Consider the following 27933-nt stretch of genomic DNA (forward strand, 5'->3'; position numbering starts at 1 on the left):
GGATGAGGTGAAACCACATGGCCTCTGAGGTCCCTTCCAGCTCTAGAACTATGACCATATTTGATAAATGATCGATATTTGATCTCTACAACATCAACAAGCTTGGTAAGAAACAAAGAAAGGGAAGCTTCCTGATTAGAATTTTTCTGTTAAGATCATCTGTTCATCCTGTCCTCTAAGCATTGAAGCCAGTCTCATTCATTCTTCCAGGATAGTAAGATGTTCTCTTGGGCCACACGTGGATGTTTTTTCACAGATCTGAGTACCTAGAAAATGGGTTGGGCAGAGAGACTCTAGGCTTGGACTACTTTCCAATGAGCAGATGTAGAGGAATAGCTGCCTATAGCTATCCCTCAAAGTCCTTCCCCAAATCTTTGATGTTCACCATTAATAAAGATGTAGTTGACATTATTCTAGACCAAGATCTCCTTATTCAATGAGTAAAAACTCTCCATGTAAAAATGAATTTGTTGAGGGAAAGTCCAGGACTAGACTGAAGCATTTGCTATATCAAAAGTCTACACATCTATTTGTGAACTGATGAAAGCGAAACAACTCTGCTTGCCATGGGAGGAAAGCCACAAAAAGTGTGCTCAGTATGCACTCCTTTTTCATTTTCAGGGACTGACATCTCTTGGCTGATGGTGTAGGTCCAGAAAGAGATTACAGTTTTTAATTAGTGAATCAGAAGCATTGGAGTATGTGTCCATTCCAAGTCCTAGTGTTCTTTTTCTACAATTACACCTACAGAGACAGAATCAGTCCGTGTTCAGAGCTCAAACTTCCAGCCCATCTTGCCTGCAAAAACTGTACTGGAGATAGAGAGTTTCATTCAAACCACTCTGGCCCACCTGAACTGAATATCAGAGAAGGAAGGGAAGCCACCCTGAAGTCCATGTTGTAGGCCATGAAATGGAAAATACAAGGCAGCAGTATGTTGCTTCTGCTTCCTTATTCCCCTTCCTTCTTTCCTTCCTTCCTTCCTTCCTTCCTTCCTTCCTTCCTTCCTTCCTTCCTTCCTTCCTTCCTTCCTTCCTTCCTTCCTTCCTTCCTTCCTTCCTTCCTTCCTTCCTTCCTTCCTTCCTTCCTCTCTGTCTGCCTTCCTTCATGACTGCTTTCCTTCCTACCTTCCTTCTTTTCTCTATCCTTTCTCTCTTTCTTTTTCTTTCCCTCTCCTTCCTTCCTTCCTTCCTTCCTTCCTTCCTTCCTTCCTTCCTTCCTTCCTTCCTTCCTTCCTTCCTTCCTTCCTTCCTTCCTTCCTTCCTTCCTTCCTTCCTCCTATAAACAGAAACACAATATTTAGCTTATAGAGAAATAGCCACCAAATTTAACAGCACCCACCAGTCTCCAGGGAAATAAATTAAAAGAAAGAACAATAAAAGCATCTAACAACAAATGACTTAAAGTGAAATTAGTGTTTTGAAAAAAATGTTTCCATTTCAGACTACCACCCACCTCCTTCTCCCAGGTGAGTGGTTAGCTTGGAGAAAGAGTGAGAGGAGGGGAGAATGTGCAAGAGAGGGAATGTACCCTCAAATGTCTCTTTTCTCCAACTACTTGAAATAGCAACTTCCTCAGCCATACAGCATAAATCAAGCATCTTCTCAAATAAATCTGGACAGAATTGTCTATTTGAAGATTGTACCCAACGCTCTGCTTATACCCCCTTTTACTACAGGAAGAGAAAAGCCAAAAATGCTGAGTAAGACTCGATGGTAAAAGGCAAAATCTTAGAATACTTCAGGTTTTAAAGCCAGCTCTGGAGGAGGACTTCCAGAGAAATACATGTGCCTGAATCGATTAGAGCCAGTGCAGCTGATGTGTCTGCTGGGAGCTTAGAAGAAATAAATAGGGGCATCTAGAGCTCTGTCTTGGCAGGTCCTCCTGGATGGAGGTAGAATGGATAGGGAAATTGGGGGCACTTAGGCGAAAACAGAGGCAACTCCATAATAAAAATATTTGCCTGTATACATCCTAACTTAGAATTTCTTTCCTTCTGTAGAGTAATACCTTCTCCCCAAAAGACCTTTGAAAAATTTGGTTACAAAATGCAAAATGAGTCATTTATTCTAGGTAAAATTTAGGAGTACCGTAATGATGACACCTGTATAAGATATTGTTAACTCCCATAGCTATTTTCTCATATTGAGTGAGGAAGATTCTTTGCTTCTAATCTCAGGTGCATACCTGTGGAAGACTTAGATTCCTTTAAGCAGTATCAAAGTGATGATAACCGTGTACAGCTGCAAACTGTCTTTTCCTTGTTGTTATTCACCCAGCTGTTTAGAAAAGGAAAGAGTATTTCTAATCAGCCATATGGTGTGGAGTTTTATTTGCCATGGTAAGTTAAAATGTACATTATTGGTCAGCATCTTGAATGCAAATTTTGACATAGCTTTCCAGGAGTACCTGATGAAAAGAACAACAGAGAATCAGATCTATTTAATTACATTACTTTGTCAGCTTGTAACGTTGCTAGCCATAAATACTTGCTGGTATCACACTGCTACGCCTGCCAGTAGATATTGCTGCACGACTTTGGTAGCTGAAAAAAGATTATGTAAACATGGTGTATGATCTAGAAATGAGTAATGAAGTTTAGTACTTATTGCAAAAAAAAAATTAATAAGTGTCAGGTTTATCTGTGATTGAAGATTTCTTCCGTGTAGGAAAATCTCTGCTATAGTCAAGCTTGTGCTGGAGCCAGCTCAAACCATCTCAACAGAATTGGATGTTAAATTTTCAGTGTTAGCATTTACACTTTTGAAATTGGCAAATGTTACAAATCATGGCTTGACTGAATTTTTTTTTGTATTGTTTAGACTTAAGAAAGTGTTGGAGAAAATGTTAATAACGGAGATTAAACTTGAAAGTGTGTCCTGCATACATTTTGTTTTTCTGGAGAGCTAGTTGTTAAACATTTACCAGCACACCCTAGCTATAGTGATATAATATAGAAATGTGACATAGGACACATGTATCTTTTAGGAATGTTCATCCTTTAGCTATGTAACCCAGCCAGCATCTTTGAGTTCTTTGTCTTACTATTGCACCAATGTAAAGTTGTTGCATTGGAGTACCCTCCCCTGACTGCACAATGACTATCCATATTTTATCCTTCCTTCATGGCCCAGGTAATTTCACTTTTCTTCTTCTTCTTCTTCTTCTTCTTCTTCTTCTTCTTCTTCTTCTTCTTCTTCTTCTTCTTCTTCTTCTTCTTCTTCTTCTTCTTCTTCTTCTTCTTCTTCTTCTTCTGTTTTTTTTTTTTGGCTAGGCAATGGGGTTAAGTGACTTACCCAGAGTCACACAGCTACTGAGTGTTATGTGTCTGAGGCCAAATTTGAACTCAGGACCTCCTGAATCCAGGGCCAGTGCTCTATCCACTGCAGCACCTACCTGCCCCGTAATTTCACTTTCTTCAGGAAGACCCTCTCCCTCCACCCTTTTATTGCTCCAATGAAGTGTGATCTCACTCTCCTCTGAGCCCCAGGTTATCTGTACTTCTTATGCTGGCAAATTTTACATACTGTCTGAATTTTTCCTTAACTGTTTAATGAAACTGTCACCTCCTTGAATTCAGGGACCATGTCTGCATATTTAATATGCTCTACTGCATAGTCTAGTAGAGGCCTGGGTAGTAATAATAAATATTTGTTGAGTGAAATATTTTATTGAAAAAAATTATAAAAAATGAATAAATGAATGAATGAATGAATGATAGATCTGAGGACAGTCTTTCCCATTCTGAATTAAAGCATTATATCTTCCCATCATGTTTTGGTTGGGTATTATCCCAGACTGATTACTTGCAAATACCCAACAGAACTATTAAACTGTGCCATTACTACTGATAATAGAGAGTAAATTTTTTTCTCTTATGTGATGGAATTCTTTGCTAGTGATTGGGAGTATAGCATAAGGTCCTCCTTACTCTAAGAGTGTCATGAAGACCTCTGCACAGGAAGAGTAGACTATTTCTGATAAGCTGAAGGGTAGCAGTAACAAGAAGAGAAGGTCTGTTATCTGTTGGAATGGGCCTCTTTTCTAAATTTCCACAGATGGTTAATCTTTAAACACAGATTAGGGGATTTGAGTCCCTAGATCCATGAGTTGCTTAGCCCAACAATAAGAGTTTTTCTTGTTAATTTCTGGCTGGCAGTAAGGGTTCCTGTAGGGAAGCAGTGGGAGATAAGCCTGGAAAGGTAGGTTGGGGCCATATTGCAGAGGGAGCCTTGAATGCCAGACACAGGAATTTGGACTTTATCCTAATGGAGAGTTACTGAAATTGTATAGCCTTGAGCCAATTCCTTAACCTCTCAGGGCCTCAGTTTCTTCATCTGTAAATGGAGGGGGTTGGATTATATGATCTTTAAGGTCCAGGCTCCAAACCCCTGTGAACTGGAATGAAGGTTTTTAGATAGGAAAATTTGCCTGCTAGTTGTATTCAGAAAGGATTCTCAGAGTGCCCCATCTCCCCATAATTGTCCTGTGTTCATTCATTCATTCACTGTGCCTTTATCTTGAATACTTCAATGAAGCAATGATCTCGCCCATGCGAGTACCCCATCCAACTATACAACTACCATATTGCCCATTATTCTTATACTTCATTTAAAAAATGAACCTTTATCTTATGGAATAAGATAATAATAACAACAATTATAGCTTATATATAACACATAGATTTTATAAAGTACTGGCAGGTCTCTGCTGCCTTATTTGGTCCACACCACTGCACTTGGAAGATCAGTGGCACAAGCACCATTGTCTCCATTTTACGCAGGAGGCTGAGGCTCAGAGAGAGATTCGGTGCTTTTCTCACAGCTTGTAAATTGGTGAGGGAGTTTCCAACCCAAACTTTCTGACTCCAGAACTGACATACTGCCCGTATTGTGCTTGGCTACCTGATTCTAGATCATGTTCCTTCTAGATTCTTCTGGAAGAGTAATTCATTCTCTTCAGCGTCAGTGTTGCATAACGACCCGACTCGAACACCACCCTCTACAAAAGACCTTTCCTGATTCCCCACAATTCTTAGCACTTCTTCCCCTGAAATTCCTTTGCATGTATTTCATATTTACTTGTCTGTATGCTTATTGTTTACCTTGAGTAGAATATAAGCTCCTTGAGGGCAAGAATTATTATCACTTTTGCCTACTCATCCCCTGCATCTAGCACAGTCCCTGCAATGTAGTAAATTAATAGGCACTTGTTCAGGAAGTGCAATGCAGTCAAAAGATTGCTAAATTTAGAGTCAAGGCATCTGAGTTCTAATTCTGGCTGTGCTTTTTAATATTTGTGTGACCTTGAACAAGTCACTTAATTTTTCTAAGGCTTAGTTTCTCTATGTATAAAATGAGGGAGTTAGAATTGATGACCTCCAAGGTCCCTTCTTGGAGGCAGCTAGGTGGCACAGTGGATAGTGCTGTGGGAATGAGGTCAGAAAGACCTTTGGCCTCAGACACTAGCCATGTGACCCTGGGCAAGTCACTTAACCTCTGCTTGCCTTAATCCACTGGAGAAGGAAATGGCAAACCAATCCAGTATCTTTGCCAAGAAAACCTGGACATTATGGTCCATGAAGTTACAAAGAGTGAGACACAACTGAATAACAACAATGTCACTTCTAGCTCTCAACCTTCAGAGATTTTTAATCTGGGGTCTGTGACTTAAAAAAAAAAGATAACTTTATTTTTTCTTGATGAGATTTCTTTATGATCCTATGTATTTTATGCATTTAAAAACATTGTGAAAAGGGCCTCACCAGACTGCCAAAGGGATCCATTACACAAAAAAAGTTAAGAACTTTTCTAAGTCTATGATCTTTGAGTTCTTATAAACTGAATTAATTTGAACTGAGTTGAATTGAATTGAATTGAATTTTTAAGAGAGATAGACTACCAGTGTTCCAGTTCCTATTAAATCTGAGCCCTGCACAGTAAATTAGTCCTCAGGGGGTTAAGCCCTGGTTATATTGCTAATGAAGAATATCCTACAATGCCCCAAATGTGGTGCATTCAAGTAGTTAGGACTTTTTCTTACTGCTAACATTGATTATTATTAATTAAAGTTGATATTTACAATCAGAGAATATGAGAGCGGATCATTTTTATTAATCATCACTGTGGTTTTATCATTACTTATCATTATCCAAACATTCCAATGGAATGATCTGTATAGCAGCCCTCCCAAAATGGGCACGGCAAAGGTGGGATGCTCATTGTCCCCTTTGGCCAAGAAGAAGTGGCCCAACGAGTTAAAATCTGCAGAGCAGAAACTCACGGAAAAGCAGGTTTTCAAAGACTCCAGAAGATGTGTTGGAAGGAGGGACCTGGCCTTGGCTCAGAGAGAAAGGAATCAGAGACTGTAAAAAATCAAAGTAATGATTGTGAACTTGAGAAATGGAAAGGGAAAAGAAAGGTCATAGCAACAGATACATGGCTTTCCAGAGTCTGTAGGATAAGAAAGTTTTAAGTGGATCCAAAAAACACCACTTTATTCACTTTATTTAGTGTGTGTGTGTGTGTGTGTGTGTGTGTGTGTGTGTGTGTGTGTGCGTTAGGATGTTGTGGCACAGTGCAAAGAGCATTATACTAGGACTCCAGAGGCCTAGGCTTCAATCTCTTTGCAGTCTTAGCCTTGTCATCTGTAAAATGGGCATAATCATAACTGTTCCATCGACAGTACTTTTCACAGAGCTTTTGATAATCAAATAAGAAAATGACCATGCAGTACTTTATTAACTGTAATTTAATATGAAAATATATTGCTTTTAACGAAGATGAGCATTCAAACTACAAAAAGGAAAGCTATTGTAACATCCCAGTTATTGCACTTTTTAAGGGACAGTCAAGTACTTCTTGTCACTTACTCCCCTTGTCAGGGACATTTGTAAAGCCTACTGTATAAGGATGATTATAGGATCATAGGTTTGCAGTTGAAAAGGATTAGGGGCCATTTATTTCAACACTTTCAATTTGCAGATGAGGTAAGTGAAGCCAGAAGAGTTAAATGACTTGTTTAAAGTAACATGGGGCAGAACCAAGATTTGAATCCAGGCCTTCTAACACCAAATCTAGCACCCTTTCCAGTGTTTGACCCTACCTCTCACAAAAAAGGGTTTGGAGTTTTATTATTGTTTGTCATTATGTTTTTCCTGGCTCTGAGTATCTAAGGGAAGAAAAAGAATAGTGCCTAGAGTAGAAAGAATACTGGATTGAGAGGCCAAGGACCACAATTTCAGTCCTGGCTCTGTTCCTTCCTATATGTTTAATCTCAGGCAAATCATAACTCCCATAGGCCTCGGTTTCCTCATCTGTAAAATAAGGGAGTTGGACTCTGAGGGTCTTTCCAATTCTAGTGCTATGATTCTATAGTAGTCCTTAGTGTCCTCTCTAAAGTTAGGGAGTGGGTCTAGATGACCTCTGAGATGACCTTCCTGCTTTAAATGCAATATACTTGCATGGAATTTGAGATGCAGCAGCATTGAGCAGTAATATCAAACACAAATAGAATCACTTACCTAAGGATCTCTGCGGTGGCACACTGACTTAGTTTTAAAATGTAATGTTATCTGTGTTTTGTTGTATTTTTACTTATTTTGTTAATATTTCCAAATGACATTTTAATCTGGTTCAGACAACACTGGAGAGTGTCCTGAGCTGTCTGGGCTGTGTATTTGACAGCTTGGTGTAGTGCATAGGAAGCTAAGCCTTAGAGTTAGGAAGAACTGGGTTCAAGTCTTTTCTCTGATAAATGCTGACTGGGTAACCCTGGCCAGGGTACTTAGCATTCCACTACCACAGAAACTATCTAAGGTCACAAATTCCAGAGGAGGTGAACATTGGCAGAGGGAACTTCTTCCGGGTAGTTTTCCATACCAAAGAAATTGTTGGTCCAGCTCCCTTCAGCTTCCCCTCTACCACTCCCTGCCCTATCCCCCAAGAAAAATGGAATGAAAGAAGAAGGATTTCATTGTTTTTCATTTTTTTCTCTGTGACCTAGAGAAAATGATAGGCTCTTGGCCTTCCATTTGGCTCTTTTACCTGTAGCTCATAGAGAGCTCTACTATATATCCTCAACCATAGCTGTAATTTCTACTGCTTTCCTACAGGCATGGTTGCAGTTCATAGTGGACTTTATCCAATGTCTGTTTTATGAATGATCTGTCAGTCAATCAATCAATAAACATTTACTAAGCTTGTATTATGTGCCAATCACTATGCTAAGCACTGTGGTATATTCTACAGAGCCATATTTTTGGCAGTGAAGCTAATTCTTTAGATTCAGATTTTTAGCTTCTTATTTAACATCTAGAATCATTAAAATTGGAACTTGGGAACACACAGGTCCCCCATTTTGAAATAGTGAAAATGGACACAGTAGTCAATAATTTGACTGATCTGCTGTTGCGGCAGAGGGACCTGGTATCCAGAAGATATTGCCAAGTTGTGATTACGTACTCAGAGAAGGCCAGTGAGAATTTGTTTCTGATGATTAATGATACGGATCAAACTCCTTGGTGATGTATGATGGGTTTTCAAGTCACTTTGCCCTCCTAGCTGCCCTTCTCTGGACATACTGCATCTTATAAATGTTCTTTCTAAAATGTGGCACCCAGAACTGAACACAATATTCCAGATGTGGTCCGATGAGGTAAGAGAACAGGCCCATCACCTTCCTCATTCTGGACACTGTCCATAATAATAAAAATAATAATAATAACAGTGAACTATATAAACTTGCTATATATTATATAATATATGCCATATATTATTTATTAATTATGTAAAATTATATAATAAAATGTTTATATACAGCTTACTATTTGTTAGGCACATACATTGTTGTTCAGCCATTTTTCAATCATGTCCAACTTTTTGTGACCCCATTTGGGGTTTTCTGGGCAAAGATCCTGGAGCGGTTTTCTTCTCCAGCTCATTCGGCAGATGAAGAAACTAAAGCAAGCAGTTAAGTGACTTGACTAAGGTCGCACAGCTAGTAAGTGTCCAAGGTTGGATTTGAATTCAGGTCTTCCTGACCCCAGTCCTGGAGCTCTATCCATTGTGTTATCTAGCTGCCCTAGGCACATATGTACCAAGTGCTTTACAAACACTATCTCCTTCCCCTAGGAAGTAGGTACTATTATTCCTCCCATTTTACAGATAAGGAAACTGAGGCAGGCAGAGTGACATGTCCAGTTAGTAAATTTGAAGTTGGATTTGAACTCGTGTCTTCCTGATTTTAGGCTCAGTTCTCTATCTACTCACTTAAGATTGACATAGAGTTTTGCTGACCAGGTCACACTATTAATTCATTTTGAGTTTGTAACCCTAGAAAATAACTAGGTTTTTCCCCCCTTTCTTTACCAGAGAAGATTCATTTTATTCTTTGTTCATACAGAGACATTCATGAGATGGCCACTGTAGCTGCCTAGGTCCACTCTTGTGTGGTCAATAAATTCCAAATGGCAGGCATCAAAATTGAGAGCTAGAAAGGACACAGGGAAACCTGGTGTGTACACTCTCTTTCAATACATAGGTTAGGGGTCAAGTACCTATAGATCTTGGAAATGTCATGAAAGGTAGATTTAGCAAAGTTAAAAACAGATCATTTTACAAATTGGTTCGTCATCCTTGCCCAGGGGCTATGCTGATCTCTGTTTCATTCAGTTTTAGCATATGTTCTTGTAAAGTAATCACCACCCAAGTCTTTTTCACATTAATTGTTGTCTAGCCAGATCACCCCTATCCTATACTTGTGGAGTTGATTTCTAAACCTACATACAAAACTTTTCATTCATCCTTATTAAATTTATTCTTGTTAGATCCATCCCAACATTCTAGCTGTTAAGATCCTTTTGGACACTAAGCAGGTAACTTCTTTAGATTCCCTTTCATGCTCATTGAAATCACCCAAGTGAGAGTGGAGAATGTTAAAAATCCATTCAAACAATTGTATCCTAAAGTACAATCAACTCTCTTACATGCATCTTTTAAAAACAAAATGCCAATCTCAATAGATATTACAACTCTCCCCTTGTTTCCTTTGAACTGAGCCTCCCTTTTTCAAAATGCCGAATACACAATTGAAAAATAAGGATTCTATGAATGTGGTCCATTTGACTTTTGAAGGGGGAAGGGAAACGGAACCAGTGAGGGTGATACAGCTCATGCTGGCAAAGTCTGATCTGTTTACTTGGGGGCATAAACTTCTAAAATCAATGAGCTATCTACCCACCGCCCCCAAATACATACACCTAGAGTTGTGATAGACTCAGTTTTGTTCACCTGCCAATTGAGATTTTTTCTGTCTTCTCCCATGGGGAAAATATCTGTAGTTGAATATAATAGCCTTAAACTCTAACTCATCTGTGGAATAGGAAGACTGTGACATGAAATGGTGATCCAAGATAGTTGTCAGCTATTATAAATAATAGCCTGAGACCCTTAGTACCAGGAGCTGGTTTATGTTACCAAATAACCCGTCAGGGATTAGATTCTTCTCCTCAAGAGGTAAGGCACTATGTCCTTTCTCTGAGGACAAAACAAAAAGTCAAAGACTCTAAAAGTATGCAACTGAACCCAAGTAACCCACGATTTGTGATTTTTGAGAACAAAGATGGTAAATATGGGTAAACCTGGCTTTATGAATAAACCTGACTCCAAGCCTTTCTGATCTCTTCCTATCCCATGCTAGAGAAAAGTTCACTCAGTCTTTTTTTTAAACCAATTCATCCCAATAAAAGAAGCTATGTTAGACCATTGTTTGAAGAAGGTAGTCTTTTTCTTTTCTTCTTTTCTCTCCAATTTTTAAAAATAAAATTTTATTTTTTTTAATTCTGAATTTACCATGCAACAAAAAAAGGACAATTCCTCATACAAAATAAAACAGAAAATAGAGTTATATGTGAATCCATGAATCTCTATTACATACAATTTGCTCTTTTAAAAGTATAGAATAAATTCAATATATTACTTTCAAAACTATCCTGCTTATCTGAATTTTCTTCTTCACATTAAAAACATGCTCCAATGAACCTCTTTTTTCCTTCCTTCCTCCCTTCTTTCCTCTCCTCCTCCCTCCTTCTCTCTGTCTGTCTCTGTCTCTGTCTCTGTCTCTGTCTCTCTCTCTCTCTCTCTCTCTCTCTCTCTCTCTCTCTCTCTCTTCTCTCTCTCTCTCTCTCTGTCTCTCTGTCTCTCTGTCTCTCTATTGTAACCTTCCTTCTTCCCCTTCCCAGACCACTTTCAGCAATAAAGGAAAAAAAAACAAAAACTACACAATCATTGCCACAAATAAACATAGTTAAACAAAATAAAACCTCATGTTCACCATGTCCATAAGTAGATGTTTATTCTTCACAGAAATTCCATCATACCTCTAATAGGAGGTAAGGAGAATGTCCTCTGGAGTAATTTTTTTCCCTTTTTTTAAGTGGGAATATTTTGTTGTATTCATTCTTTCAGCCAGCCAGCATTTATTAAGTGTGCAATTTTTTGTGCTTGCTGTCTGGGATGCAGAAACGAAGTCAAAATGATGCTTGTCCTAAGTGAACTTAAATTCTTCTGTTTGACCCTGATAAAGAACATGCTTTGTGTTCCTTTAGTTTAAAACTTCCTTTTAGGCCAATATGCTTTATTCTCCCTTGTCAAATATGATGATAGATCTAGTCAGTCAGTCAACAAGCATTTGTTTGTCACCTACTGTGTGCCAGGCACCATGCTAAGCATTAAGCAGGCAAAGAAAAGCAAATACAGTTCATAATCTAGTGGAGGAGACACCATACAAATAACTGGGTGAGACAAGATGCATAAAAATTGTAATGTAAATTCAAGTTAACATTAGAAAAGAAGTCATTAGCAGCTAAGGAGACTGGGAAAGGCCTCCTGTAAAAGGTGGGATTTGAGCTGAACTTATAGGAAGTCAGGGGAACCAAGAGGCAGCACCGAGGGAGGAGAGCATTATAGACACGGAGGATAGCCAGGGCAAAGGCATGGAGGTGGGGGCCAGAATGTCATGTGCCAGGATCAGCAAGTAGCCATTATAGCTTGATCATGAAGCACATGAAAGACAGTGAGGTGTAGGAAGACTGGGAGGGTACAAAGAGACCAGGTCATAAACAGCATTAAATGCCAAACAAGAGGACTTCATATCTGATCCTGGAGGAAGTAGGATGCCACTGGAATTTATTTAGTAGGGGTTCAAGATGGTCAGACCTGCATTTTAGGAAAATCATGTTATTAGTAGCTATAGGGATGATGGGTTAGAGTGAGAAGGACTTGAGGTAGGGAGACTAATTAAAGAGCTCTTTGCAATATTCTATGTGACAAAGAATGGGGGCCTGAACTGGGGTGATGGCTATAGGAGTGGAGAGAAGGAGACATATGTGAGAAATATTGTACAGAAAGAAAGTGCAAGATTTGATTACTGATTGTATATGTGAGATAAGGGAGAGAGACAGAGACAGGCTGAGAATGACACCCAAGGTTGTGGGCTTGGGTGAATGGAAGGATGGTGATGTTTTTAACAGTAATAGGAGAATTAGGAAGAAGGGAAATTTTGAGTTGGGGGGGAGGGAAGATAAATTCTGTTTTCAACATGTTGAGTTTGAAATCCTATGGATATCCAGTTGGAGATGTCCAAAAGACAGCAGTTGGTGATGTAAGACTGTAACTTAGGAGGAGAGACTAGGAATGGATATAGAGATCTGGGAATCATCTGTTTAAAAATGATAATTGAACCATGGTGACTGATAAAATCATCAAGGCAGACATTATACAAGGAAAAGAAAAGAGGGCTAAGGACAGAGCCTTGGGGGACATCCATATTTAGTTATTATAACATGGATGAAGTACCAGGAAAAGAGATGGAGGAGTATACAGACATGTAAAAGAACCAGGAGAGATTAGTGTCATGAAAACCTGGAGAAGAGAGAGAAACTGGGAAGAGATAGTGATCAATAGGATTAAATGCTGCTCAGAGATCAAGAAGTATAGGAGCTAAGAAAAAGCCATTAGATTTTGAGATCATTGGTAGCTTCGGAGGGAGCAGTTTTGCTTGAATAATGCAATCTGAAGCTAAATTTAAGAGGGTTAGAAGTGAGTGAGAGGAAGTGAATTGGAGGCAGCTAGTGTAGATGTCTTTCTCAAGGAGTTTAGTCGAGAAGAGAAGGTGAAATATAAGATGATAGCTAGCAAGGCTCGAATGATATCTGTTTGTTTTTAAAAAGAAATTCGTATATTCCTAGGTTTGTTTGTTTCTTGTTTTTTTTTTTTCCAACATGAGGGAGTTGTGATTGTATTTGTAAGCCAGTAGGATTAAGGGCATATGTTGAGGGGTTGGTGTGAGTAAGGAGATCACCTCTTCATCTGAGATGGGAGTGGAAAAGAAGATAATGGGCTACCATATCTGAACGAGCTCTCAGAAAATTGACTCAATATTTTTTCCACTGAAATACTTGTCAAGACCACCAGCCAAGAGGGTAAGGGGTGAGAAAGTGCTATGGGCGGCTTGAAGAGAGACCAGATGGTTTGGAACATCCACTGTGGAAAGTGAGAAATCAAATTAACTAAGTAGGAGAAGAAGGATTGCCTTGCAGTAGTGAGGACCCAGTCCAGATCAGACACGATAAATTTGTAGAGGACCCAATCAATCCGGTTTTGTGATTTTCTTCAGCTCCATTCAGCCCTGATCTAGAGCTAAAAGGGACCACAGAGACTGAGGTCAAGTCCCCACAGTTTTCAAATGTAGAAACCGAGACCCAGAAATATTAAGTGACTTGTCCCAGGTCACACAAGTAGTCAGCAACTGAAGTGGGGTTTGAATCTAGGTCCATAGTATTCTGTCCTCTGCTTTTCTTTTGTGCTGAAAACGTGCAGCTCTTCTTTCCCTGCCTGATTATACATCACAGCTTCTAGATATCTGACTGTGTGGAGATTGAGCTTTGTGCCATATCCACATTTTCCTTGGAGGGCTGTTCCATCAATGGAAGTTGAAGGTTAACTTCTTTTTAGTTTCTTCAGCTAAGATTTTGGAGCTAAGAGAAATGCCTCTTCATTTCACGAGTGTTCAATTTGTGGGTGGATGAGTGGGTAGTAATGTAAATCTCTACACTTTGTTGTGAAGATTAATTAATTTGTTTGTAAAGTGCTATGAGGTTTACAAAGAGAAAGGTCAAACTATTGTTGACTTTATTCCATTGTTCATCTCCCAACTCTTTTCTTCAAATTGGGCTACCTCATTAGCAAGAATCAAAGGGCAGATGAAAAAGTTAGCTTCATGATGTAGTCAGACTAGAGTGCAAGTGGAAAAATAATAAGAAAGGAAGTAGAAAGGATCTTGATCCACCTATGTGATAATAGAAAGTAAGTGTCATAAGAACATGTCCTTTGTCAACTTTCTTTTCCCTCCAATGCTTAGCACAGTGCTATTCACACAGTAGATACTTAATAAACATTCATTGATTAGTTTTCAAAAGAACAGTGGTTCTTAATACAGGGGCCACAGATCCTCAAGAGGCCTATGGATAGATATCAGGGGGTCCATGAAATTGTATCAAAAGAAAAATACATCCTTATTTCAACATGATTGATTCCCTTTGCAGTCCTCTGTATTTTATGCATTTAAGAGGGGAGGGGAGAGAGAAAAATAAACATTTATTGAACCCCTACTATGTGCTAGTTACTTTGTAAATATTATCACCTTTGATCCTTACAACAACCCAAAGAGACAGGTGCTATTATTATCTCTCTTTTACAGTTGGGGGAATGGGGCAGACATCTGTTAAGAGACGTGCCCAGGGCTACACAGCTAGTAAGTTTTGAGGCCACACTGAACTTGGCTCTTGCTGACTTCCGGTCCAGGGCTCTGTCCACTGAGGCACCTAGCTGCCATGGCTTTACCAACTGCAGAAAGGGTCCATGACGCACTAAGGGGAACATATGCTCCTTGAGAGCAGGGGAGGTTTTCATTTCTGTCTGTGTATCGTCAGTGCCTCCGGCAGTGGAGAGCACATAGTAGATACTTTGTTGCTGTGGTGCTCTTATTTCAGTCACGTCCAACTCTTTGCGGCCCTATTTTGGCATTGTCTTGACAAAGATACTGCAGTGGTTTGCCATTTCCTTCTCCACCTCATTTTAGAGATAAGGAAATCAAGGAAACAGGATTAAGTGACCTGCCCAGGGTCACACAGTTAAGTGTCTGAGGCCAGATTTGAACTCATGAAGATGAGTCTTCCTGACCCTAGATCCTGCGCTCTATCCACTTGTTAAGTAGATATTTAATAAATGCTTTTTGAATTGAGTTTGTTAACTAATACATATTATCCATAGATATAAGTCTGCTTTAGTGTTTGACAAAGTCAGTGTATCCTCTTAACTGCAAGCCTAAATTCTTGCATACTTCAAGCATTCTTTCATGCATCTCATGATGGCTGATGTCAACCTCTATAGTTTTGAGGCTGTTTTTTTTTTTTGGTGAAGTAATTGGGGGTAAGTGACTTGCCCAGAGTCACACAGCTAGTGAGTATTATGTGTCTGAAGCTGCATTTGAACTCAGGTCCTCCTGACTCTAGGGCCAGTGCTCTATCCGCTGTGCCACCTAGCTGCCCCCTATAATTTGTTTTAAAAAATAAAAGTCAGACCTGAGGAGACAAGAGCAGATCAGTCCCCAGTGCAGTAATAAAACTTTCTTTACCACAATGACAAGCCCATCCTCTCCCTGTGTTTCCACTCTTCTCACCCCCAGATAATTCTTAACTAACTTGAATAGTCCAGCAATTAGAACTTTGGCATACAATCTTACTTCTTCGACTTCTATAATTGGTGGACTCTAATTATATGAATCAATTTCAATTTCTATAAATCAGATGATTTAGAGAGAAAGCCGTTCAATTTCCTTTTCAATTGCATGGTTTCAGCAGCAATAAACCTCTCAGGTTAAAATATTGGGATGCAGCTTGCTTCAAAAATATATCCCATCTCACTTAAGGCTAGCACTAGGAGCCTGAGCTGCATGTAGCCTGCCTGCCAATTGGAGGTGGTATTGAGCACCTTTTCTACCATGAGGGGCATTCCAACCCCTTTGTCTCCACTCACAGTTATGAGAATGATTTCCTCTCTCTCTCTCTCTCTCTCTCTCTCTCTCTCTCTCTCTCTCTCTCTCTCTCTCTCTCTCTCTCTCTCTCTCTCTTTCTCTCTCTCTCTCTCTCTCTCACACACGCACACACACACACACACACACACACACACACACACACACACACACACACGCTCCTTCCTACTCAGGATAAATTTTACTAGTCCTGTCTGATCTTTAGCAGACAGGTCTAGCTTGGGCACAAATATAATGGCACAGCACTGTTCAGCATGCACATTTGGTGTTCACATTTCTTATTAACTCTACCAGGATTTGTTGTGACAATGGACACCAAAGTTTTTTGCAGACACCTGCAATTCAGAAACTTGGATCAGAGCCTCTGATGGACTCCTATAAGCCTTTCTTCCAAAAAGGGCAGATTGCATATTGTTTCAATATGGTACCATTCTTGAATTTAACTTCAAACTATGACTGGGATGTGAGTAGTTTGAAATTCCCTTCCCTCACCCTAACAGCTCTTCCACATATTCTATTTTGTGCTAGTCTATTCTGTGGGATGTCACAGTATTAATAATAATTTCATATTAAAAAAATAAAACCTTAATACTTTTATCTAAGAATCTTTGTAGACTTTGGCCAATGTTGACTTATATAAATACCTTTAAGAAGCAGGTAAGTTTCATTGTCTCTCTTCTTGAAAGAGGAGAAATGAAGGGGGGAGAGGGGAAGCAGAGAAGAAGAGGTCAAGTGAGATGTACAATACGTACACAGAGTCAGGGCAGAGTTAAGAAGAGAATTCAGCTCTGAGAGTGCTCAACTCTCCCATCGTACTCCTTCCCCACTTTAGAGAAGATAAGTGGCGAGGGTTCATGTTTGTTGCTAATGTGGTTTTTAGCAAGATGTCTCCTTTTTGTCAGAGATCGGCTTATTGCTTTTATAGTACTCTTAAATTCAGCTTATATTGAATTATTATTGTTCTTCATTTTATACATTACTTCCAGTTCCAGCAGCATTAGAGTCTCATTAAATGTTCAGGCTGCTAACTGAGGTTTCTTGACAAATATATCATGGAAAGTTAGGGCTCCGCACTTCTCACTAGGGTATTAGCAGAGACCACACCCATTATGCAATTGACTGAGGCTGTGTTGGGCTTCATAGAACCATATAAAGATTAAGTTCTGATGAGGCGCGTAAGGAAAGAGTAAGAAATGCTGTCAGGTAGTCTCCCGCCCTCAGGCTGGATAGGACACAGCCTGTGATGAAGAGTGTGCGCAATTAAATAGTGACTGAGACACTGAAGCAAAATTGGATTAAAAATGACCTGAGTAGAATATAGCTCTGGAGCTAAAAGATCCTTCAAAGGTCATCTAGTCCAATCCCCTTGTTTTGAAGCTGGAAAGACTGAGGACCAGGGAAGTTAGTGACTTGCTCAAGGTCATACAGGTAGTGAGTGTTAAAGTGGGATTTGAAACTAGACCTTCAGGTCAGACTCAGTGTCTCTCCTCTGCCCCCACCTCCTTAATCATGTGGCATTAATTATTATTTTATATATATACACATATATATAAAATCTTCCCAGCTAAATTTTAAGCTCTTTAAGGTATGGAATCTTAATAGCACTTAGCACAGTCCTACCACATTGTAGGCACTCAGTAAATGCTTTTTGATGGACTGAAAATTGATTTGAAATTATATAAATCTGACCTCAGACACTTACTAGCTCTGTGACCCTGGGCAAGTCACTTAACCCTGTTTGCCTCAATTCCTCATCTGTAAAATGAGCTGGAGAAGGAAATGGCAAACTAATCTAATATCTCTGCCAAGAAAGCCCCAAATGGGGTCATGAAGAGTTGGACATGACTGAAACGACTCAATGACATACAGTTATAGTCAGATTTTAAATTACTTATACTTAAATATGTTGCTGGTGTTAACCTTTTGAATTCCATAGGAATTGGGGTTTTAGGATTTTAAGTTTCTTGATCTTTTTCTAAAAAAAACATTTTAAAGATGGAGTCTATAAACTTAGCTTAAATTCATGACAAAATTCTAGAATGTATTTTTAAATTTTATTTTATTTTTTAATTAACAAGCATTCATTTTCTCTCCTCACCCCATAATTTAAAAGAAAAAAAAAAGAAAAACAGAAGTCTTGTATCAAATACATATAGTCAAGCAAAACAAATTCCTATATTGTCCATATCCAAAAATGTATCTCATTCTTCGTTTTTGAATCTATCACCCCTCTGTAAGGAGATGAGTAAGATCCTTTGGAAAAGGAACTATTGATCAGAAAGGACTGAATGGCTTCATCTAAAAATATACAGTTCCAGGCTAACCTTATTTTCTTTTTTGATAAGGTTAATTGGATAGGTAAATCAGGTGAAAGCTGTAGATATCATTTACTTAGATTTTTAGCAAAGTTACTTCAATCCTCATATGGCTTGCATTGGAGGCCCTTTATTGAAAGGCTGTCAGCATGCCAGAGCAATTAGATGTGCTGCTTGGCTTCTTAGAAGGCAGGACCTAGGAACAGTGTATAAGCTGCAAAGGGACAAAGTTAGGCTTGAGGTAAGGCAAAACTTCCTAACATTGGAGTGGAGTCAAAGGGCCCACACTTGAGAACCTAGAGGGCCGCAATTTCCTCATCCTTGCTCTAGAGCTCTTCCAAAGTGGAATGAACTACCTCCTCAGGTCCTGGGATGCCCCTCTCTTGAGATTTCAAGGAAAGATTTAATGACCTTTCAGTTATGTTGTAGAATGGATTCTTGTACAGAAATGGCTTGGACTAGGTTTCATTGAAGTTTCTTCCAAAGCTGAGATTCTCTGATCTTGAACTCAAGAATTTATTGCCTGCCAGGAGTTCCTGTTGTGGACAACATGGTTCATCACCATCTCTCTCTCCATTTGCCCAGCATGAGACTCTCAATCAGTGGCCAGGTGGATTATTTTTAGAAACTGAATGACCCAGGTATTTGAGTTACTTGCCTGGTTTTTGAAAGTACCCTCTAAACCTCATCTTTAGGTTTTCTCCTTCTTCAGGGTCATCACAAGAATAGTATGACTAGAGATGACAAAGGTTATGACAAACGTAAGCAGATTCAGTGATATATAAGGACATTTTTTACTTATTCCATATTCTCAAAATATATTTGAGTTAAAGCCCTCCTTCTTGGGATGATCTAGAACAGGGATGGGAAACCTGCGCCTAGAAGCCACAGTCCACAGGTTCCCCACCCCTGCTCTAGAATCACAGTTGACTTTCATCTTCTAACAATTTGCTGGGTTTATCTTGTAACCTTGATTAAATGTAAAACTTTGATAAGAGAACTTCCCCTATAGACAACAACAATGGGTATTTCCTTCTCTCCAACCCATGTTCTTCCCATAAACTGAAATAAGGCAGCATTGTAATCCAAAGGGCATGATCCCTTAAGCATATCCTGAGGCTCCCTAAGTTTATAGTACATTCCGTCAGAGCAGAACATCAGGAAATGTCAAGAATTTGGTATTGGCTCCCTAAAATGTTTTTAATCAGGATAAGAAAAGGATTTTTTATTTTAAGTTGTAGAATTTAGATTTGGAAGATGAAATGTGAAACTTGGTAATAATGAAGACTTTGTTTGTAAGGCTTACCAACCCAGTGACTAATGGACTAGCCATGTAGGGTGCAGAAGGCAGTCTTGCAGGGTGTCAGCAATGGAATGGAACGTAGGCAGGCCCGTGGAGAAAATGGGATGAAGGAAAAAAGCAACATGCAAAATCCAGTCAGAGGAGTATTCAGCTATATATTATGAATTTAGTGAAATAATTTCAAGGGGCCCGTAGTTGGCTGAATGACAAATATGGTAACTTTCCCTGCTAATGATCAGTCATGCCTTGGCACCAGGGGAAGGGTGTTTAGAAGTTAATTCAGATTTTCATCCCCCCCCCAAAAAAAAAAAGTTTCAGAAAAGGATGTTTTGGAAAACCAGCATTCAGAATGAGATTCTACAACAGATTGTTCCCAGTGTTTTCTCTTGCCTGACAAAAAGGTGAGTTAAAGCACCAAGTAAGTCTATCCTTCCCTTGCCTGTCCCCCAGCCACTATGAGTTAATTTCTCTGAATTAAGAATGTGCTTCCAAGTTTAGTTTCCTGGGGTCTACACTGTTCTATAGAAATGACACTAGATTGTTTGTTGGTGGGGGCTCTAGAGTTACTGTTGTGTTATCAGGTCAATACTGTACTTGGTAATACAATGCCAATCCATATCCAAAAATAGCCACCCTTTGTTGTAATCCCACAGAACAAAGGAAAGGAACTTACAAATTAGACCTACTTCATCTGTGTCTTCTACCCTCCACTTTTATAGTATTCCCAATGCAAACGTTTTTCTTTTTTTTTTTCTTTCCTATCAAATTGATTTAATGTTTGAAAGAAGAGGAGAGAGTAAATGGAATAACATAGAAGGGAATGGAACTTCTTACTAAGAAAAAAAACCCTCTTATTTGAAACAGGAATGCATGAAAATCATAGATTTTGGTAATATTAATTTAAAAAAACAACAACAACCAAACCACAGCAAAAAATACCCACAGCCTAGCCACCAACCGAGGGTCGAATAGATTGTACTAGTAATGTCATGACATGTGGTGTTCTTGAAATGCTCACTTCCATCTCAGGAAGGACATATTCTGCTTAAAGTGCACTCTTCCTTGTTTTTGCAAAATTCTGGCAGCCGTAGTTCAACTTTATTCCTGGAGCAGCCATGCAGTCTACATCCTGACTTCGGCTTCAGTTTATCGCTCCAGATTAAGTGCTAGGACACAACATTTAATGTCCTTTTGTCTGAGTCCACCTTTCTTTCGTTCACTCACCAAGTGGCTATATGTCTGTGGAGTGCATAGTGATTGGGGGAGAGGTGGGGAAGGGGGGCAGGTTGGATCATGAAAGGCACACCGTATATTAATTAAGCAGAAAGTGCTCTCTGCACCTTATCTACATAAAGAAAGATAAAACCCATGTACATAATATGTGTGTTTTCTGTAATGAATGTCCCTCTTCTCTCTGCATTTCTGCATAGTATTAGAAAACACTTTTTTTTTTTATTATATTAGACATTGGAAGCAGGCCAACAAGTTTTTCTTTTAACTTGATATTTTGGGCTCTGATCTTTGTTAAAACTACAATGGCATGTATCTAGTACAGTCAGAGGTCATTTCTATAGCTACTACCATTTCCTATCATTTCTGGGGAATGTTTGTTTTCAAAACAAAGAATTGGGTTAAAGCTTAGGTATCATGTATCAGAACATATTTCAAGCTGAAATTAAGAATGCTCAAACCTCCTCTTTAAAGGTCAGATATTATTTATTATTATTATAAAAATGATCTGTGATTTATGAATTTAACTTCTCATAAACCTTCTTTGTAACAGAATATGCAATCAGAAGCTTAACATTACATTGTTTTCTTTTGACAACGTATCCACGAGACCACTGCAGCTGTTCCTTTACTCACAATAGCAGATTAATTAACACAATCATATGCTGTTGGCTCTTACTCAATGAGTGGGTCTGCAGTGGGATAGATAGGTAAATCCTTTAAATGTGTAGGAGATAAAGGATATACTATGGTAGTTTCATAACTAGCCAGTTTTGCTTCTGACTAGTCAGCCCTATCAGCAATGGTTCACCGACCACAGAAGCTGTGAGCTTAAATTTCAGTCAGCCACACCTATATCAGAGCAATAATGCCCAAATCATTGCAAGGCTCAAATATGGAAAAGCAGAGGACCGCTCAGAAATCAGCAGCTTTGGTTAAAATAGCCGTCAGTCTGCCGCCAGCGTTTTGAGCCTGCAGGATTTTTTTTTTAAGTTCAATCATTGCTTTCCTTAAATATCTCCCTCTTGCTATTACTCACTTTCCTCTCCCCACCCCACCCCCCCTCATCATCTTTCTCCCCTACACCCTCCTCTTTTGCCTGTTGTGGACTGTGAATAATCTGGGATTTTTGGTTTGCTTGACTTCAATTTTTAGGAGTAGAAAAATTCTTCTTCCATTTCTGTATGTGTGTTAATGAAAATGTGAGCAACTAAATCTCTTTTGCCCAAACAGTCCCCAACCTCGGAGAAGTATTTATTGGCAACTTTAGCTGATATTTTAGAGGCCGTCAAAACCTTTGTTACAGACAATGTAAGACTTTACTTTAGAAACAAGACGTGTCCCTATGCAGAACGAGGTAAGCAGGCAGTGAGCTTTATAGAATTTCCTTTAGACTTTTTCCTAATGTCCATTACAGATGCAACAGTAATTTACTTTTTGTTGTTTTACTTAGCACAGAAATTGAAAATGTGACAAGCATTGCTGGATTAAAAGGCTCATTTTATAGACACATGGACCCAGAGACAGGAGAAAAGCAAATCTGCAATTTGGAACCTTTTAGAACATCCAGGTGATAGGAATTCCAACTCTTTGACACAGCTCATTGTATAAACAATAGAACTGAGGGGTTTTTGTTTTGTTTTGTTTTTAAAGCATCTCTGTCCTGTAGGAATGGATCAACTATGTGGCCGTGTTTGGTTAATGAAACCTGAATTCTTTGGGGGGAAAAAGCATATAAAAATGATGAGTACTTTTCAGATCACCTTGATGCCTTGTTCTCCAGAACTGTGCCCTCACTGAAACTCCCCTTCCAAGTTCAATGAAATACTCTCAAATGAAATCTTCATTTCCTATCCAGAACATTAGGCAGGATTGATGTGTTAAAGATGCAAGGATGCTCTGAGTTGTCTCCCAGAAACGAACACATTATAATGTTAACTCAAGTTACTCTGATTCCTTCTGGCTGCTGGACAGTTTGTAAACCTTTTATGAGACCCACAGACATAATCATCAATGAAAGAAAAGGAAGGAATTATGAAGTGGTAGTTATAGTACTAATAGTGGTAGTGTGTGTGTGTGTGTGTGTGTGTGTGTGTTTCTCTAAAGGTTAACAGATCTTTTTTGAAATTTAAAATTCTCCCTATCTTAAAAAAAAGGTTGGAATATCTGAATAGGTTTTTATTGGGTGTGTATATTGAAAAATAGATGTCCTTATAGAGCACCTAAAGGAAGATCAGATTATTTGAATCTGAATTTGGAACTTAGTTTTTTTGTTTGTTTGTTTATTTGTTTTTAAACCTGTTGAGGCAGTTAGGTGGCACAGTGGACAGATGGAGTACCTGACCTGGAGTCAGGAAGAACTGAGTTCAAATCTGGATTTAGTCACTTACTAGTTATGTGACACTGGGCAAATTGTTTAACCTCTGCCTGTCTCAGTTTCCTCATCTGTAAAATATCATCCACCTCACAGGGTTGTTGTGGGGATCAAATGATGTAATATCCATAAAGTGCTTTACAAACCTTAAAGTGCTGTCTAAATGCTATGATGGCTGTGATTATAGCAATGCCTATAAATTTCCAAGGCAGAAGAAGCCACCAGACACCAGCAAACCATTGGTCTAGATTTAACAAGTGGAATAATCACTGTCAAGGTTGACAGTCCATGTCTTCCACTAAGTTTCTAGACTCTTTCATCATCATCATCACCATCATCATCATCATTGTCTTCTTCTTCTTCTTCTTCTTCTTCTACTACTACTACTACTACTACTACTACTACTACTACTACTACTACTGCTACTACTACTACTACTAGTATTACTAGTACTACTCCTTCATCCTCATTCCCATCCTTCTCATCATATTAATACCTTCCATTTATAAGGGGTTTTTCCATAGTAACCCATTTGATTCTCACAACAGCCTGCTGAGGAATGATGCTGTCAACTTAGAGAGGAGGAAGCTGAGAAAAATATACTTTTTAAAACTATTTTTGAATTTGTGTTTTTAAAGCTTTTTGAGAAGTCAATATAAAAACTATTGGCTTGTAACTCTCAGTTTCTTAGCCTATGTTTGTACATCATATATGAGAAGAATACTACAGACCCAGAATTTTGGAGACATAACTAGGGTGGGGCAACTGGAGCTTTCTGCCAGGGTCCCAAAATTTGAAGAGCACCAATAATACCACCCAGTGGCATACTTTCTCCTTTTGATGGCTATATATCAGGCAATCTCCTCTCTAGCATGAAAGGAACTTTCCTTTCTTCCCATGTAGTGACCTCTCCAGCATCAGCTTCTCAATTTTCTACAAAGCCGTGTGTCTCAGGGTCTCTTTCTCCTCCTTATGAGGCTTTTCAGTATTTGAGCACCTGGGGTCCTGTGTAGTTAGGTGTGAGATCTCATCCAAGTTCTTCCCTCATCCCTAACTCAACTGAATTTGTTTTTTAAAAAGTTGAGGCTATTTTTGTGGTTATTGCCCCACATGCTAGAATGCCCAGCTAAGGGATGGGTTCAAACTCTTTGAGTTTTGTTTCCTGTAAGTGGGAGTGGGCTCAATTGATAGATCTAGAGAGGCAAACATTTATGGAACAGAAGGTCTGAGGGAGAAATGCAGTGAATCAGAGCAAAGCCAACTCTCACAGCCTTTGAAGGGCTCCTTTGAGACCAAGTAAGACTTCTATACAACTTCATGAAGCACATCAGAATGGACTCTGTTCAGTGTAATCCTTAGGGGAATTCACAGTCTGAAACCCTTTGGCCAGCAAAGAGGCAGTGGAGTTTACTCTAAAAAGCAATGGCTCAGGGCTATAGATTTTGGAACCTCCCCTGTTCCTTCCTCACCATGCATTCTAAGAAAAATTCCAAGTTTTTCCATTCCAAGTTTTGATTTTTCTAGCTAGTACATACCCCATTTCAATTGGATAGTTAGTTTGGTGTTAGTGAGACAGATGAATCCATCTTTTTAATCTCTTTTCTGAACTCAGGGTCATGTGCATCAGTTAATCAATCAACAAACATTTATTAATCTCTCATATTTATTAAGCATTTACCAGGTACTTTAGTGCAGAGGTTACAAAGAAAAATGGGAAGTAACTCCTGCCCTCCAAGAGTTTATATTCTGATCGTGGAGACAGCGTGCACACAAGTTGATTGTGTATACACATATACATGTTGCATATACAAGTTGATTGTATCTCTAAAGCATGGCAGAGAGGAAGGGAATACCTCATGGCAGTGATATATTGCTAAATGTTTAATATCCAACTCTCCAGGGGTGGGAGAACTTTATCCACAACAGGCTTTTAAGCTTAATGTGAATTATTTACATTTTCTCTGTGACTTTTCTAAGTCTACACAATCAACAGAATGACAAATCAAACCCTACTTTGTAGCACTTGCTGATTTCTGAGTCAGAAATGCTCATGCTAGCTCTTAGAGCTGGTTCTAACATACCCCTGCTTACAGATAGGGTTTTCAGAGATGGAATTTCTTGAGAAGTATTTTATGGGAAGGGATGTATGGGAAGAATTCACAGGGAGAAAAGGTCCTGAGTCTAGATAGGAAAAAGAACCTCTGGGTCAGAACCCAATGTGACCAGCCATTTAAAGCCACAAAACGAGTCTTTAGAGGGCAGGAGCCGTGTCTTATTCAATGCTGCTATCTTTAAGAAAGACTGATTAGCCACTTGTTGGTGAAGCTTTAGAAAAGAATCATGGTTTCAGGTATGATCTGTACATTAAAAACATTTGTTAAAAACTTATCATATAATAGACACTCTGCTAAATTCCAGGTATACAAAGAAAGGTTTAAAAACTTTAGACCCTGCCCTCAAGAAGCTCACAGTCTAAGAGTGGAGTCAGCACGTAACTAAGCACATAAGGTAACACAAGATGTACACAATGTAAGTTTACATGTAAATGGAAGTTAATCTTAATGGGGAAGGCATTAGCATCTGGAGGGAGTGGGAAAGGCCTCCAATAGAAGGTGGGGTTTGAACTGAGGCTTGAAGGAAGTCAGGAAACTGAGGCAGTGGTATCCATTGCAAGCACAGGGGACAGTCAGCACAAAAGCACCAAGATGGGAAATAGAGCATCATAAGAGAGGAATAGCAAGTTAAGTCAGTGTAACTATAGTCTGGACTGCATGGAAGGGATCAGTGTAATCAGATTGGAAAGATAGGAAGAGGCTAGGTTATAAAGAGCTTTAAGAGTCAAACAGAGGACTTTACAGTTGATCCTGGACATAAGAATGAGCCACGGATAAGCTTGATGATCTTAGAAAACCACAGATAGACTTGCGTGAAATAATGAAGAGTAAAATGAGCAGAACCAAGAGAACATTGTATACAGTAACAATATTGATTTAAGAACAACTTTGAGTGAATAAATAATTTTGACTATTATGAATACCTAAATTAACTACAAAGGAATAGAGAGGAAGATGCTATCTGAATCCAGAGAAAGAACTGATAAATAGAAGGATATATAGAATGATTTTACATACACACACACACACACACACACACACACACACACACCACACACATTTGGGTCTAATGGTAGCCGTCTCTGGAACAGGGGGAGGGGAACAAGAAAAAAAAATGATAACTTCCTTATATATTTAAAAGGAATAGCAAGTTGTACATAATAGATTTGCAGTTTCATGTGCAATCATCTTTTTTTATAATACTATGCTATGGATACGTTTGTTTTATTTCATAAATTAAAAATAAAATAAATAAAACATGAAAAAAGAAGGATGGTGAAATAGTTAGACCTATCCTTTAGGCAAATCACTTTGATGATCCCTTCTAACACTAAGATGCTATAATTTGTATACCTATATGCCAAGTATGTAGTAGATGCTTGATTAATGTTTTCTAATTGATAAAAAAGGTAAACATTTATATAGCATTTTAAGACTTGTAAAGAACTTTGCATGCATCAACTCATTTCATCATTACCAATATACTATAAGGTAGTTACCAAATTTTGTTATGTCCATTTTACAGATGAGGAATAAAGACTTAAAGAGGTTGACTGATCTAAGGATTAAGGCAGCCAATTGTTAAATTTTTAGTATGAGCATTTATACCTCAGAAATCAGCAAATGCTACAAAACAAGACTTGATTCATTGTTTTGTTGATTATCTAAACTTAAGAAAGTTTTGGAGAAAATGTTAATACTACAGATTAAACTTAAAAGTGTATTGTAGATACAGTTGTTTTCCTGAAGAGCTGGATGTTAAATATTTATGTGACATAATCACACAAATGATTGGTATTGGAGGCAGGATTCCAACCTAGTCTCTTCCTGTTTCCAATTCTAGCACATTGTCCGTATTAGTAGCAATGGATTTGTCACTTGGAAATATCTCACAAATATGGACAGTTATGTTTATTTCTCTTCTTTTTCTTTCTTGTCTAACTTCTTCTAAACTCTCTGAAGTCTCATTTCCAGCTTCATCATTTAACTGAAACTGCTCTCTCTGAATTTATTAATAGTCTCTTAATCGCTAAATCTCAATCTTTAGTGTTTTTGTTGTTGTTATTGTTGTTATTGTTGTTGTTTTGTTTTGTTTAGGCAATCGGGTTTAAGTCACTTGCCCTGGGTCACACAGATACTAAGTGTTAGGTGTCTGAGGCTAGATTTGAACTTAGGTCCTCTTGACTCCAAGGCTGGAACTCTATCCACTGTGCCACCTAGCTGCTCCGATCTTCACTGTTCTTAATTTTCTGAAGCCTTTGACACTCAATCACCTTTTTCTTCTTCTTTTCTGGTTTTCCTCTTACTTGTCTGACCATTCCTCAGCCTCCTTTGCTCCAGGTCATGTCCACTAACTGTGGTCTCTCTTCTCTTCTTCCTCTATACTATCTTGCTTGGTGATCTCATTAACTGTCATGGATTCAATTATCTTTAGGCAGATGATTCCCAGATCAATTTTTTCAACCTGAACTTCTCTCCTGACCTTTA

At 38.7% G+C, this 27933-nt stretch overlaps 1 protein-coding gene and 1 pseudogene across 2 annotated transcripts in view; one reads left to right on the forward strand and one right to left on the reverse strand.

The window, feature by feature from the left end:
- Nucleotides 1–27933, forward strand: part of ZNF536 (zinc finger protein 536) — a 318653-nt gene that overhangs the window by 219972 nt on the left and 70748 nt on the right. The window lies entirely within an intron of this gene.
- On the reverse strand, nucleotides 9599–9697 carry LOC144456030 (U6 spliceosomal RNA; annotated as a pseudogene).

The sequence above is a fragment of the Phascolarctos cinereus genome, unplaced genomic scaffold (assembly GCF_003287225.1).
Source record: "Phascolarctos cinereus isolate Bilbo 61053 unplaced genomic scaffold, phaCin_HiC Scaffold_2;HRSCAF=192, whole genome shotgun sequence".
In the NCBI taxonomy this organism is placed as follows: domain Eukaryota; kingdom Metazoa; phylum Chordata; class Mammalia; order Diprotodontia; family Phascolarctidae; genus Phascolarctos; species Phascolarctos cinereus.